The sequence below is a fragment of the Lucilia cuprina genome, chromosome 5, assembly GCF_022045245.1.
Source record: "Lucilia cuprina isolate Lc7/37 chromosome 5, ASM2204524v1, whole genome shotgun sequence".
NCBI lineage: Eukaryota > Metazoa > Arthropoda > Insecta > Diptera > Calliphoridae > Lucilia > Lucilia cuprina.
The window spans coordinates 25,294,806-25,312,332 of NC_060953.1; the positions used below are offsets into that span (position 1 = coordinate 25,294,806).

At 31.4% G+C, this 17,527-nt stretch overlaps 1 protein-coding gene across 1 annotated transcript in view; it reads right to left on the reverse strand.

Annotated features, from left to right (window-relative positions):
* LOC124420202 overlaps positions 1-17,527 on the reverse strand; it is a 44,047-nt gene that overhangs the window by 23,333 nt on the left and 3,187 nt on the right. The gene's annotated exons all lie outside the window — the stretch shown is intronic.

Consider the following 17,527-nt stretch of genomic DNA (forward strand, 5'->3'; position numbering starts at 1 on the left):
CTAATTGGATAGATCGGTAGAATTATTTTCACAGCTTTAAAAACGCGGTAGTTTGAGGATCCAATGTGGCTGCAAATAACATTGACAGTTTATACGCTATGGCAGTCATTTATGAGTCATTTTAAAGCATTATGATTGCACTTTAATATGGTATATCATTTGTAGCATAATGTGTATATTTAAAAATTGATCAATTATTGTTCTATGTTTAATAAACGCAGTAATCTGAGGTTTCGATATGGTTGCAATTAACTTTGGCAGTTTTCGTGCTAGGACAGTCGTTTATGCACCATTTTAAAGCATTAAAATTGTCATTTGTTTTGGTATATAATTTAGTGCATAATGTAGTTTTAGAAAATGGCCAATTGGATAGATCGGTAGAATTATTTTCCCAGGTTTAGAAAGGCGGTAATTTGAGGTTCCGATATGGTTGTGAATAACTTTGACAGTTTTCATGCTATGACAGTCATTTATGCATCATTTTAAAGCATTATGATTGCACTTTAATTTGGTATATCATTTGTGGCATAATGTGTTCGTCTAAAAAATGGTCAATTTGAAGGATCGGTAGAATTGTTGTTCTATGTTTAATAACGCTGTGATTTGAGGTTCCGATATGGTTGCAAATAACTTTGACTGTTTTTATGCCAGGAGAATCGTTTATGCATCATTTTAAAGCATTACAGTTGCAGTTTGTTTTGGTGTACAATTTGTGGCATAATGAATTTTTACAAAAATTGGATAGATCGGTATATTTATTGGTACAGGTTTGGAAATGCGGTAATTTAAGGCTCCGATATGGTTGCAAATATCTTATATAGTTTTCATGTTATTGCAGTCGTTTATATATCTTTTTATTGCATTATAGTTGCCATTTGTTTTGGTATATAATTTGTTGCATAACATATTTCTAGAAAATGTCTGATTGGATAAGTCGGTAGAATTATTTTAGCAGCTTTAAAAACGCGGTATTTTAAGGTTCCGATATGGCTGCAAATAACATTGACAGTTTTCACGCTATGACAGTCATTTAGGCATCATTTTAAAGCATTATGATTGCACTTTAATATGGTATATCATTTGTAGCATAATGTGTGTTTTTACAAATTGGTCAATTTGATAGATCGGTAGAATTATTGTTCTATGTTTAATAAACGCAGTAATCTGAGGTTCCGATATGGTTGCAAATAACTTTGGCAGTTTTCGTGCTAGGACAGTCGTTTATGCACCATTTTAAAGCATTAAAATTGCCATTTGTTCTGGTATATAATTTATTGCATAATGTATTTTTAGAAAATGGCCAATTGGATAGATAGGTAGAACTGTTTTCCCAGGTTTAAAATGGCGGCAATTTGAGGTTCCGATATGGTTGTGAATAACTTTGACAGTTTTCATGCTATGACAGTTATTTATGCATCATTTTAAAGCATTATGATTGCACTTTAATTTGCTATATCATTTGTAGCATAATGTGTGTTTTTACAAATTGGTCAATTTGATAGATCGGTAGAATTATTGTTCTATGTTTAATAAACGCAGTAATCTGAGGTTCCCATATGGTTGCAATTAACTTTGGCAGTTTTCGTGCTAGGACAGTCGTTTATGCACCATTTTAAAGCATTAGAATTGCCATTTGTTTTGGTATATAATTTATTGCATAATGTATTTTTAGAAAATGGCCAATTGGATAGATCGGTAGAATTATTTTCACAGCTTTAAAAATGCGGTAATTTGAGGTTCCGATATGACTGCAAATAACATTGACAGTTTTCACGCTATGATAGTCATTTAGACATCATTTGAAAGCATTATGATTGCACTTTAATATGGTATATCATTTGTAGCATATTGTGTGTTTTTACAAATTGGTCAACTTGATAGATCGGTAGAATTATTGTTCTATGTATCAAATGCAGTAATCTGAGGTTCCGATATGGCTGCAATTAACTTTGGCAGTTTTCGTGCTAGTACAGTCGTTTATGCACCATTTTAAAGCATTAAAATTGCCATTTGTTTTGGTATATATTTTATTGCATAATGTATTTTTAGAAAATGGCCAATTGGATAGATCGGTAGTATTATTTTCCCAGGTTTAAAAAGGCGGTAATTTGAGGTTCCGATATGGTTGTGAATAACTTTGACAGTTTTCATGCTATGACATTCATTTATGCATCATTTTAGAGCATTATGATTGCACTTTATATTGGTATATCATTTGTGGCATAATGTCTTAACGCTGTGATTTGAGGTTCCCATATGGTTGCAAATAACATTGACAGTTTTTATGCCAGGACAATCGCTAATGCATCATTTTAAAGCAATACAGTTGCACTTTGTTTTGGTGTATAATTTGTGGCATAATGAGTTTTTACAAAAATAGCATAGATCGCTATATATATTGGTACTTGTTTAGAAATGCGGTAATTTAAGGCTCCGATTTGGTTGCAAATATCATTTATAGTTTTCATGTTATTGCAGTCGTTTTATATCTTTTTATTGCATTATAGTTGCCATTTGTTTTGGTATATAATTTATTGCATAACATATTTTTAGAAAATGGCCAATTGGATAGATCGGTAGAATTATTTGCACAGCTTTAAAAACGCGGTAGTTTGAGGTTCCGGTATGGCTGCAAATAACATTGACAGTTTTCACGCCAGGACAATCGTTTATGCATCATTTTAAAGCATTACAGTTGAACTTTGTTTTGGTGTATAATTTGTGGCATAGTGAGATTTACAAAAATAGGATAGATCGGTATATTTATTGGTACAGGTTTAGAAATGCGGTAATTTAAGGCACTGATATGGTTGAAAATATCTTTTATAGTTTTCATGTTATTGCAGTCGTTTTATATCTTTTTATTGCATTATAGTTGCCATTTGTTTTGGTATATAATTTATTGCATAATATATTTTTAGAAAATGGCCAATTGAATAGATCGGTAGAATTATTTTCACAGCTTTAAAAACGCGGTAGTTTGAGGTTCCGGTATGGCTGCAAATAACATTGACAGTTTTCACGCTATGACAGTCATTTATCATATATATTATTTTAAAGCATTATGATTGCACTTTAATATGGTATATCATTTGTGGCATAATGTGTTCGTCTAAAAAATGATCAATTTGAAGGATCGGTAGAATTGTTGTTCTATGTTCGGTAAAATTATTTTCCCAGGTTTAAAAAGGCGGTACTTTGAGGTTCCGATATGGTTATTTACAACTTTGACAGTTTTCATGCTCTGACAGTCATTTATGCATCATTATAAAGCATTATGATTGCACTTTAATTTGGTATATCATTTGTGGCATAATGTGTTCGTCTAAAAAATGGTCAATTTGAAGGATCGGTAGAATTGTTGTTCTATGTTTAAAAACGCTGTGATTTGAGGTTCCCATATGGTTGCAAATAACATTGACAGTTTTTATGCCAGGACAATCGCTAATGCATAATTTTAAAGCATTACTGTTGCACTTTGTTTTGGTGTATAATTTGTGGCATAATGAAATTTAAAAAATTGGATAGATCGGTATATTTATTGGTACAGGTTTAGAAATGTGGTAATTTAAGGCTCCGATATGGTTGCAAATATTGATACGTGAAAAACGTGAAAAACTATGAGCTTGCGCAATGCAGATGGTCGAATGAAGCCACCTGTAGACAGGCAAGGTTCATGTGGCCATCTTACGACCCACAAAGATCCCAAGCCATTTTCTACATTCCGAGAGTTAATCTACGGAACTTTACGGTAGTGGTAACTGGCCACTGGCCTCCATGCAAGAATACTGAATTTACCCAGAAACGACTTCTGCAGGAGCTGAAAGGATGAAGAGGAAGAAGAGAGTATAACTCACTTCCTCTGTCATTGTCCTGCCCTAGCTGATCACAGAATGGGTCTGCTAGGTAGTTATTTTCTGCATGACCTAGCGGATCTATCGGAGGCTAATATCCGAAAGATAGACTCCTATATTCGTGCGACAAACTGGTTCGGTGGAGACCAGAGTGATTAGGTTGAAGTGTACTAATACGCCGACCGTTTCCTCTCGTTTCAGGTATCACAAAGGGATCAAAATACTGGACCCAAGTGTTTCCCCAGTGATCACGTCGCGAGGACGACCTGCCTACATAACCTAACTTAAGGCTCCGATATGGTTTCAAATATCTTTTATAGTTTTCATGTTATAGCAGTCGTTTATATATCTTTTTATTGCATTATAGTTGCCATTTGTTTTGGTATATAATTTGCTGCATAATATATTTTTAGAAAATGGCTAATTGGATAGATCGGTAGAATTATTTTCACAGCTTTCAAAACGCGGTAGTTTGAGGTTCCGATATGGCTGCAAATAACATTGACAGTTTTCACGCTATGACAGTCATTTAGGCATCATTTTAAAGCATTATGATTGCACTTTAATATGGTATATCATTTGTAGCATAATGTGTATTTTTAGAAATTGGTCAATTTGATAGATCGGTAGAATCATTGTTCTATGTTTAATAAACGCAGCAATCTGAGTTTATCATATGGTTGCAATTAACTTTGGCAGTTTTCGTGCTAGGACAGTCGTTTATACACTATTTTAAAGCATTAAAATTGCCATTGATTTTGGTATATAATTTATTGCATAATGTATTTTTAGAAAATGGCCAATTGGATAAATCGGTAAAATTATTTTCCAGGTTTAAAAAGGCGGTAATTTGAGGTTCCGATATGGTTGTAAATAACTTTGACAGTTTTCATGCTCTGACAGCCATTTATGCATAATTTTAAAGCATTATGATTGCACTTTAATTTGGTATATCATTTGTAGCATAATGTGTTCGTCTAAAAAATGGTCGATTTGAAGGATCGGTAGAATTGTTGTTCTATGTTTCATAAACGCAGCAATCTGAGTTTCTCATATGGTTGCAATTAACTTTGGCAGTTTTCGTGCTAGGACATTCGTTTATACACTATTTTAGAGCATTAAAATTGCCATTTATTTTGGTATATAATTTATTGCATAATGTATTTTTAGAAAATGGCCAATTGGATAGATCAGTAAAATTATTTTCCCAGGTTTAGAAAGGCGGTAATTTGAGGTTTCGATATGGTTATTTACAACTTTGACAGTTTTCATGCTTTGACAGTCATTTATGCATCGTTTTAAAGCATTATGATTGCACTTTAATTTGGTATATCATTTGTGGCATAATGTGTTCGCCTAAAAAATGGTCAATTTGAAGGATCGGTAGAATTGTTGTTCTATGTTTAAAAACGCTGTGATTTGAGGTTCCCATATGGTTGCAAATAACATTGACAGTTTTCACGCTATGACAGTCATTTAGACATCATTTTAAAGCATTATGATTGCACTATAATATGGTATATCATTTGTGTCATGTGTGTTTTTTACAAATTGGTCAACTTGATAGATCGGTAGAATTATTGTTCTATGTATAATAAACGCAGAAATCTGAGGTTCCGATATGGCTGCAATTAACTTGGCAATTTTCGTGCTAGGACAGTCGTTTATGCACCATTTTAAAGCTTTAAAATTGCCATTTGTTTTGGTATATAATTTGTTGCATAATATATTTTTAGAAAATGGCTAATTGGATAGATCGGTAGAATTATTTTCACAGCTTTAAAAATGCGGTATTTTAAGGTTCCGATATGGTTGTGAATAACTTTGACAGTTTTCACGCTATGACAGTCAGTTAGGCATCATTTTAAAGCATTATGATTGCACTTCAAATTACAGAGTGTATAAACGACTGTCCTAGCACGAAAACTGCCAAAGTTAATTGCAACCATATGGGAAACTCAGATTACTGCGTTTATTAAACATAGAACAATAATTCCACCGATCCATCAAATTGACCAATTTCTAAAAACATACATTATGCTACAAATGATATACCATATTAAAGTGCAATCATAATGATTTAAAATGATGCCTAAATGACTGTCATAGCGTGAAAACTGTCAATGTTATTTGCAGCCATATCGGAACCTTAAAATATCGCGTTTTTAAAGCTGTGAAAATAATTCTACCGATCTATCCAATTAGCCATTTTCTAAAAATATATTATGCAACAAATTATATACCAAAAGAAATGACAACTATAATGCAATAAAAAGACATATAAACGACTTCTATAACATGAAAACTATGAAAGATATTTGCAACCATATCGGAGCCTTAAATTACCTGACATAAAAACTGTCAAAGTTATTTGCAACCATATCGGAACCTCAAATCACAACGTTTTTAAACATAGAACAACAATTCTACCAATCCATCAAAATGACCATTTTTTAGACGAACACATTATGCAACAAATGATATACCAATATAAAGTGCAATCACAATGCTTTAAAATGATGCATAAATGACTGTCATAGCATGAAAACTGTCAAAGTTATTCACAACCATATCGGAACCTCAAATTTCCGCTTTCTTAAACCTGGGAAAATAATTCTACCGATCTATTCAATTGGCCATTTTCTAAAACTACATTATGCAATTAATTATATACAAAAACAAATGGCAATTTTAATGCTTTAAAATGGTGCATAAACGACTGTCCTAGCACAAAAACTGCCAAAGTTAATTGCAACCATAGCGGAACCTCAGATTACTGCGTTTATTATACATAGAACAATAATTATACCGATCTATCAAATTGAATAATTTCTAAAAATACACATTATGCTACAAATGATATACCATATTAAAGTGCAATCATAATGCTTTAAAATGATGTCTAAATGACTATCATAGCGTGAAAACTGTCAATTAATATTTGCAGCCATATCGGAACCTCAAACTATCGCGTTTTGAAAGCTGTGAAAATAATTTTACCGATTTATCCAATTGGCCATTTTCTAAAAATATATTATGCAATAAATTATATACCAAAACAAATGGCAACTATAATGCAATAAAAAGATATATATAAACGACTGCACTAACATGAAAACTCTAAATGATATTTGCAACCATACCGGAGCCTTAAATTACCGCATTTCTAAAGCTGTACCAATAAATATACCGATCTATCCTATTTTTGCAAAAACTCATTATGCAACAAATTATACACCAAAACAAAGTGCAACTGTAATGCTTTAAAATGATGCATAAACGATTGTCCTGGCATAAAAACTGTCAATGTTATTTGCAACCATATGAGAACCTCAAATCACAGCGTTTTTAAACACAGAATAACAATTCTACCGATCCATCAAATTGACCATTTTTTAGACGAACACATTATGCCACAAATGATATACTAATATAAAGTGCAATCATAATGCTCTAAAATGATGCATAAAACTGTCAAAGTTATCCACAACCATATCGGAACCTCAAATTACCGCCTTTTTAAACCTGGGAAAATAATACTACCGATCAATCCAATTGGCCATTTTCTAAAACTACATTATGCACTAAATTATATACCAAAACAAATGGCAATTTTATTTCTTTAAAATGGTGCATAAACGACTGTCCTAGCACGAAAACTGCCAAAGTTAATTGCAGCTATATGGGAACCTCAGATTACAGCATTTGATACATAGAACAGTAATTCTACCGATCTATCAAGTTGACCAATATGTAAAAACACACATTATGCTACAAATGATATACCATATTAAAGTGCAATCATAATGCTTTAAAATGATGTCTAAATGACTATCATAGCGTGAAAACTGTCAATGTTATTTGCAGTCATATCGAAACCTCAAATTACCGCATTTTAAAGCTGTGAAAATAGTTCTACCGATCTATCCAATTGGCCATTTTCTAAAAATATATTATGCAATAAATTATATACCAAAACAAATGGCAACTATAATGCAATAAAAAGATATATAAACGACTGCAATAACATGAAAACTATAAAAGATAGTTGCAACCATATCGGAGCCATAAATTACCGCATTTCTAAACCTGTACCAATAAATATACCGATCTAACCATTCTTTTTAAAAATTCATTATGCCACAAATTATACACCAATGCTTTAAAATGATGCATAAACGATTGTTCTGGCATGAAAACTGTCAAAGTTATTTGCAACCATATCGGAACCTCAAATCACAGCGTTTTTAAACATAGAACAACAATTCTACTAATCCTTCAAATTGACCATTTTTTAGACGAACACATTATGCCACAAATGATATACCAAATTAAAGTGCAATCATAATGCTTTAAAATAATGCATAAATGACTGTCATAGCATGAAAACTGTTAAAGTTATTCACAACCATATCGGAACCTCAAATTACCGCCTTTTTAAACCTGGGAAAATAATTCTACCGATCTATCCAATTGGCCATTTTCTAAAAATACATTATGCAATAAATTATATACCAAAACAAATGGCAATTTTAATGCTTTAAATTGGTGCATAAACGACTATCCTAGGACGAAAACTGCCAAAGTTAATTGCAACCATAGCGAAACCTCAGATTACTGCGTTTATTATACATAGAACAATAATTATACCGATCTATCAAATTGACAAATTTCTAAAAACACACATTATGCTACAAATGATATACCATATTGAAGTGCAATCATAATGCTTTAAAATGATTCATAAATGACTGTCTTAGCGTGAAAACTGTCAATGTTATTTGCAGCCATATCGGAACCTCAAACTACCGCGTTTTTAAAGCTGTGAAAACAATTCTACCGATCTATCCAATTGGCCATTTTCTAAAAATATATTATGCAATATATTATATACCAAAACAAATGGCAACTATAATGCAATAAAAAGATATATAAACGAATGCTATAACATGAAAACTATAAAAGATATTTGCAACAATATCGAGGCCTTAAATTACCGCATTTCCAAACATGTACCAATAAATATACCGATCTATCCAATTTTTGTAAAAATTTATTATGCCACAAATTGTACACCAAAACAAAGTGCAACTGTAATGCTTTAAAATGATGCATAAACGATTGTCCTAGCACGAAAACTGCCAAAGTTAATTGCAGCCATATCGGAACCTCAGATTACTGCGTTTAGTATACATAGAACAATAATTATACCGATCTATCAAGTTGACCAATTTGTAAAAACACACATTATGCTACAAATGATATACCATATTAAAGTGCAATCATTATGCTTTAAAATGATGTCTAAATGACTATCATAGCGTGAAAACTGTCAATGTTATTTGCAGTCATATCGGAACCTCAAATTACCGCATTTTTAAAGCTGTGAAAATAATTCACCGATCTATCCAATTGGCCATTTTCTAAAAATATATTATGCAATAAATTATATATCAAAACAAATGGCAACTATAATGCAATAAAAAGATATATAAACGACTGCAATAACATGAAAACTATAAATGATATTTGCAACCATATCGGAGCCTTAAATTACCGCATTTCTAAACCTGTACCAATAAATATACCGATCTAACCAATTTTTTTAAAAATTCATTATGCCACAAGTTATACACCAATGCTTTAAAATGATGCATAAACGATTGTTCTGGCATGAAAACTGTCAAAGTTATTTGCAACCATATCGGAACCTCAAATCACAGCGTTTTTAAACATAGAACAACAATTCTACCGATCCTTCAAATTGACCATTTTTTAGACGAACACATTATGCCACAAATGATATACCAAATTAAAGTGCAATCATAATGCTTTAAAATGATGCATAAATGACTGTCACAGCATGAAAACTGTCAAAGTTATTCACAACCATATCGGAACTTCAAATTACCGCCTTTTTAAGCCTGGGAAAATAATTCTACCGATCTATCCAACTGGCCATTTTCTAAAAATACATTATGCAATAAATTATATACCAAAACAAATGGGAATTTTAATGCTTTAAAATAGTGTATAAACGACTGTCCTAGCACGAAAACTGCCAAAGTTAATTGCAACCATATGGGAAACTCAGATTACTGCGTTTATTAAACATAGAACAATAATTCCACCGATCTATCAAATTGACAAATTTCTAGAAACACACATTATGCTACAAATGATATACCATATTAAAGTGCACTCATAATGCTTTAAAATGATGCCTAAATTACTGTCATAGCGTGAAAACTGTCAATGTTATTTGCAGCCATATCGGAACCTTAAAATATCGCGTTTTTAAAGCTGTGAAAATAATTCTACCGATCTATCCAATTAGCCATTTTCTAAAAATATATTATGCAACAAATTATATACCAAAACAAATGGCAACTATAATGCAATAAAAAGATATATAAACGACTGCAATAACATGAAAACTATAAAAGATATTTGCAACCATATCGGAGCCTTAAATTACCGCCTTTTAATTATGCCACAAATTGTACACCAAAACAAAGTGCAACTGTAATGTTTTAAAATGATGCAAAAACGATTGTCCTGGCATAAAAACTGTCAATGTTATTTGCAACCATATGGGAACCTCAAATCACAGCGTTTTTAAACATAGAACAACAATTCTACCAATCCATCAAATTGACCATTTTTTAGACGAACACATTATGCATCAAATGATATACCAACATAAAGTGCAATCACAATGCTTTAAAATGATGCCTAAATGACTATCATAGCGTGAAAACTGTCAATGTTATTTGCAGCCATATCGGAACCTCAAATTACCGCATTTTAAAAGCTGTGAAAATAGTTCTACCGATCTATCCAATTGGGCATTTTCTAAAAATACATTATGCAATAAATTATATACCAAAACAAATGGCAACTATAATGCAATAAAAAGATATATAAACGACTGCAATAACATGAAAACTATAAATGATATTTGCAACCATATCGGAGCCTTAAATTACCACATTTCTAAACCTGTACCAACAAATATACCGATCTATCCAATTTTTTTTTAAATTCATTATGTCACAAATTATACACCAAAACAAAGTGCAACTGTAATGCTTTTAAATGATGCATAAATGATTGTTCTGGCATGAAAACTGTCAAAGTTATTTGCAACCATATTGGAACCTCAAATCACAGCGTTTTTAAACATAGAACAACAATTCTACCGATCCTTCAAATTGACCATTTTTTAGACGAACAGATTATGCCACAAATGATATACCAAATCAAAGTGCAATCATAACGCTTTAAAATGATGCATAAATGACTGTCATAGCATGAAAACTGTCAATGTTATTTGCAGTCATATCGGAACCTCAAATTGCCGCATTTTAAAGCTGTGAAAATAGTTTTACCGATCTATCCAATTGGCCATTTTCTAAAATTATATTATGCAATAAATTATATACCAAAACAAATGGCAAAAATAATGCAATAAAAGGATATATATACGACTGCAATAACATGAAAACTATAAATGGTATTTGCAACCATTTTGGAGCCTTAAATTACCGCATTTATAAACCTGTACCAATAAATATACCGATCTATCCAATTTTTTTAAAAATTCATTATGCCACAAATTATACACCAAAACAAAGTGCAACTGTAATGCTTTAAAATGATGCATAAACGATTGTTCTGGCATGAAAACTGTCAAAGTTATTTGCAACCATATCGGAACCTCAAATCACAGTGTTTTTAAACATAGAACAACAATTCTACCGATCCTTCAAATTGACCATTTTTTAGACGAACACATTATGCCACAAATGATATACCAAATTAAAGTGCAATCATAATGCTTTAAAATGATGCATAAATGAATGTCATAGCATGAAAACTGTAAAAACAAACATTATGCTACAAATGATATACCATATTAAAGTGCAATCATAATGCTTTAAAATGATGTCTAAATGACTATCATAGCGTGAAAACTGTCAATGTTATTTGCAGTCATATCGGAACCTCAAATTACCGCATTTTTAAAGCTGTGAAAATAGTTCTACCGATCTATCCAATTGGCCATTTTCTAAAAATATATTATGCAATAAATTATATACCAAAACAAATGGCAACTATAATGCAATAAAAAGATATATAAACGACTGCAATAACATGAAAGCTATAAATGATATTTGCAACCATATCGGAGCCTTAAATTACCGCATTTATAAACCTGTACCAATAAATATACCGATCTATCAAATTTTTTTAAAAATTCATTATGCCACAAATTATACATCAAAACAAAGTGCAACTGTAATGCTTTAAAATGATGCATAAACGATTGTTCTGGCATGAAAACCGTCAAAGTTATTTGCAACCATATCGGAATCTCAAATCACAGTGTTTTTAAACATAGAACAACAATTCTACCGAACCTTCAAATTGACCATTTTTTAGACGAACACATTATGCCACAAATGATATACCAAATTAAAGTGCAATCATAACGCTTTAAAATGATGCATAAATGACTATAAATGCATAAATGCAGTCATAACGGAATCTCAAATTACCGCATTTTTAAAGCTGTGAAAATAGTTCTAACGATGTATCCAATTGGCCATTTTCTAAAAATATATTATGCAATGAATTATATACCAAAACAAATGGCAACTATAATGCAATAAAAAGATATATAAACGACTGCAATAACATGAAAACTATAAATGGTATTTGCAACCATTTTGGAGCCTTAAATTACCGCATTTATAAACCTGTACCAATAAATATACCGATCTATCCAATTTTTTAAAAAATTCATTATGCCACAAATTATACACCAAAACAAAGTGCAACTGTAATGCTTTAAAATGATGCATAAACGATTGTTCTGGCATGAAAACTGTCAAAGTTATTCACAACCATATCGGAACCTCAAATTACCGCTTTCTTAAACCTGGGAAAATAATTCTACCGATCTATCCAATTGGCCATTTTCTAAAACTACATTATGCAATAAATTATATACCAAAACAAATGGCAATTTTAATGCTTTAAAATGGTGCATAAACGACTGTCCTAGCACGAAAACTGCCAAAGTTAATTGCAACCATATCGGAACCTCAGATTACTGCGTTTATTAAACATAGAACAATAATTCTACCGATCTATCAAATTGACCAATTTGTAAAAACACACATTATGCTACAAATAATATACCATATTGAAGTGCAATCATAATGCTTTAAAATGATTCATAAATGACTATCATAGCGTGAAAACTGTCAATGTTATTCGCAGCCATATCGGAACCTCAAACTACCGCGTTTTTTAAACCTGGAAAAATAATACTACCGATCTATTCATTCTATTTTTAAACCTGGAAAAATAATACTACCGATCTATTCAATTGGCCACTTTCTAAAAATACATTATGCAATAAATTATATACCAAAACAAATGGCAATGTCAATGCTTTAAAGTGGTGCATAAACGACTGTCCTAGCACGAAAACTGCCAAAGTTAATTGCAGCCATATCGGAACCTCAGATTACTGCATTAGATACACAGAACAATAATTCTACCGATCTATCAAGTTGACCAATTTGTAAAAACATACATTATACTACAAATGATATACCATATTAAAGTGCAATCATAATGCTTTAAAATGATTCATAAATGACTGTCATAGCGTGAAAACTGTCAATGTTATTTGCAGCCATATCGGAACCTTAAAATGCCGCGTTTTTAAAGCTGTGAAAATAATTCTACCGATCTATCCAATTAGCCATTTTCTAAAAATACATTATGCAATAAATTATATACCAAAACAAATGACAATTTTAATGCTTTAAAATGGTGCATAAACGATTGTCCTGTCATAAAAACTGTCAATGTTATTTGCAACCATATGGGAACCTCAAATCACAGCGTTTTTAAACATAGAACAACAATTCTACCGATCCATCAAATTGACCATTTTTTAGACGAACAAATTATGCCACAAATGATATACCAATATAAAGTGCAATCATAATGCTCTGAAATAATGCATAAATGACTGTCATAGCATGAAAACTGTCAAAGTTATTCACAACCATATCGGAACCTCAAATTACCGCCTTTTTTAAACCTGGAAAAATAATACTACCGATCTATTCAATTAGCCATTTTCTAAAAATACATTATGCAATAAGTTATATACCAAAACAAATGGCAATTTTAATGCTTTAAAATGGTGCATAAACGACTGTCCTAGCACGAAAACTGCCAAAGTTAATTGCAGCCATATCGGAACATCAGATAACTGCATTTGCTACACAGAACAATAATTCTACTGATCTATCAAGTTGTCCAATTTGTAAAACAGACATTATACTACAAATGATATACCATATTAAAGTGCAATCATAATGCTTTAAAATGATGTCTAAATGACTATCATAGCGTGAAAACTGTCAATGTTATTTGCAGTCATATCGGAACCTCAAATTACCGCATTTTAAAGCTGTGAAAATACTTCTAGCGATCTATCCAATTGGCCATTTTCTAAAAATATATTATGCAATAAATTATATACCAAAACAAATGGCAACTATAATGCAATAAAAAGATATATAAACGACTGCAATAACATGAAAACTATAAATGGTATTTGCAACCATATCGGAGCCTTAAATTACCGCATTTATAAACCTGTACCAATAAATATACCGATCTATCCAATTTTTTTAAAAATTCATTATGCCACAAATTATACACCAAAACAAAGTGCAACTGTAATGCTTTAAAATGATGCATAAACGATTGTTCTGGCATGAAAACTGTCAAAGTTATTTGCAACCATATCGAAACCTCAAATCACAGTGTTTTTAAACATAGAACAACAATTCTACCGATCCTTCAAATTGACCATTTTTTAGACGAACACTTTATGCCACAAATGATATACCAAGTTAAAGTGCAATCATAACGCTTTAAAATGATGCATAAATGACTATCATAGCGTGAAAACTGTCAATGTTATTTGCAGTCATATCGGAACCTCAAATTGCCGCATTTTAAAGCTGTGAAAATAGTTTTTCCGATCTATCCAATTGGCCATTTTCTAAAAATATATTATGCAATAAATTATATACCAAAACAAGTGGCAACTATAATGCAATAAAAAGATATATAAACGACTGCAATAACATGAAAACTATAAATGATATTTGCAACCATATCGGAGCCTTAAATTACCGCATTTCTAAACCTGTACCAATAAATATACCGATCTATCCTATTTTTGCAAAAACTCATTATGCAAAAAATTTTACACCAAAACAAAGTGCAACTGTGATGCTTTAAAATGATGCATAAACGATTGTCCTGGCATAAAAACTGTCAATGTTATTTGCAACCATATGGGAACCTCAAATCACAGCGTTTTTAAACACAGAACAACAATTCTACCGATCCTTCAAATTGACAATTTTTTAGACGAACACATTATGCCACAAATGATACACCAAATTAAAGTGCAATCATAATGCTTTAAAATGATGTATAAATGACTGTCATAGCACGAAAACTGTTAAAGTTATTCACAACCATATCGGAACCTCAAATTACCGCGTTTTGAGAGCTGTGAAAATAATTCTACCGATCTATCCAATTGCCCTTTTTCTAAAAATACATTATGCAATAAATTATATACCAAAACAAATGACAATTTTAATGCTTTAAAATGGTGCATAAACGATCGTCCTAGCACGAAAACTGCCAAAGTTAATTGCAACCATAGCGGAACCTCAGTTACTGCGTTTATTAAACAATAATTCTACCGATCTATCAAATTGACCAATTTGTAAAAACACACATTATGCTACAAATGATATACCATATTAAAGTGCAATCATAATGCTTTAAAATGATGTCTAAATGACTATCATAGCGTGAAAACTGTCAATTAATATTTGCAGTCATATCGGAACCTCAAATTACCGCATTTTAAAGTTGTGAAAATAGTTCTACCCATCTATCCGATTGGCCATTTTCTAAAAATATATTATACAATAAATTATATACCAAAACAAATGGCAACTATAATGCAATAAAAAGATATATAAACGACTGCAATAACATGAAAACTATAAATGATAATTGCAACCACGTCGGAGCCTTAAATTACCGCATTTATAAACCTGTACCAATAAATATACCAATCTATCCAATTTTTTTAAAAATTCATTATGCCACAAATTATACACCAAAACAAAGTGCAACTGTAATGCTTTAAAATGATGCATAAACGATTGTTCTGGCATGAAAACCGTCAAAGTTATTTGCAACCATATTGGAACCTCAAATCACAGTGTTTTCAAACATAGAACAACAATTCTACCGATCCTTCAAATTGACCATATTTAGACGAACACATTATGCCACAAATGATATACCAAATTAAAGTGCAATCATAACGCTTTAGAATAATGCATAAATGACTGTCATAGCATGAAAACTGTCAAAGTTATTCACAACCATATCCGAACCTCAAATTACCGCCTTTTTAAACCTGGGAAAATAATTCTACCGATCTATTCAATTGGCCATTTTCTAAAAATACATTATGCAATAAATTATATACCAAAACAAATGGCAATTTTAATGCTTTAAAATGGTGCATAAACGACTGTCCTAGCACGGAGGCTGCCAAAGTTAATTGCAGCCATATCGGAAACTCAGATTACTGCATTTGATACACAGAACAATAATTCTACCGATCTATCAAGTTGACCAATTTGTAAAAACATACATTATACTACAAATGATATACCATATTAAAGTGCAATCATAATGCTTTAAAATGATGTCTAAATGACTATCATAGCGTGAAAACTGTCAATGTTATTTGCAATCATATCGGAACCTCAAATTACCGCATTTTAAAGCTGTGAAAATAGTTCTACCGATCTATCCAATTGGCCATTTTCAAAAAATATATTATGCAATAAATTATATACCAAAACAAATGGCAACTATAATGCAATAAAAAGATATATAAACGACTGCAATAGCATGAAAACTATAAATGGTATTTGCAACCATATCGGAGCCTTAAATTACCGCATTTATAAACCTGTACCAATAAATATACCGATCTGTCCAATTTTTTTAAAAATTCATTATGCCATAAATTATACACCAAAACAAAGTGCAACTGTAATGGTTTAAAATGATGCATAAACGATTGTTCTGGCATGAAAACTGTCAAAGTTATTTGCAACCATATCGGAACCTCAAATTACCGCATTTTAAAACTGTGAAAATAGTTCTACCGATCTATCCAATTGGCCATTTTCTAAAAATATATTATGCAATAAATTATATACCAAAACAAATGGCAACTATAATGCAATAAAAAGATATATAAACGACTGCAATAACTTGAAAACTATAAATGGTATTTACAACCATATCGGAGCCTTAAATTACCGCATTTATAAACCTGTACCAATAAATATATCCAATTTTTTTATACCCTCCACCACCATCAGTGGTGATATATAACTTTGTCATTCCGTGTGTAACACAAAAAATATTCATCTGAGACCCAACAAAGTATATATATTCTTGGTCCTTATGAAATTCTGAGTCGATTTAGCTATGTCCGTCTGTCTGTCCGTCTGTCCGTCTGTCTG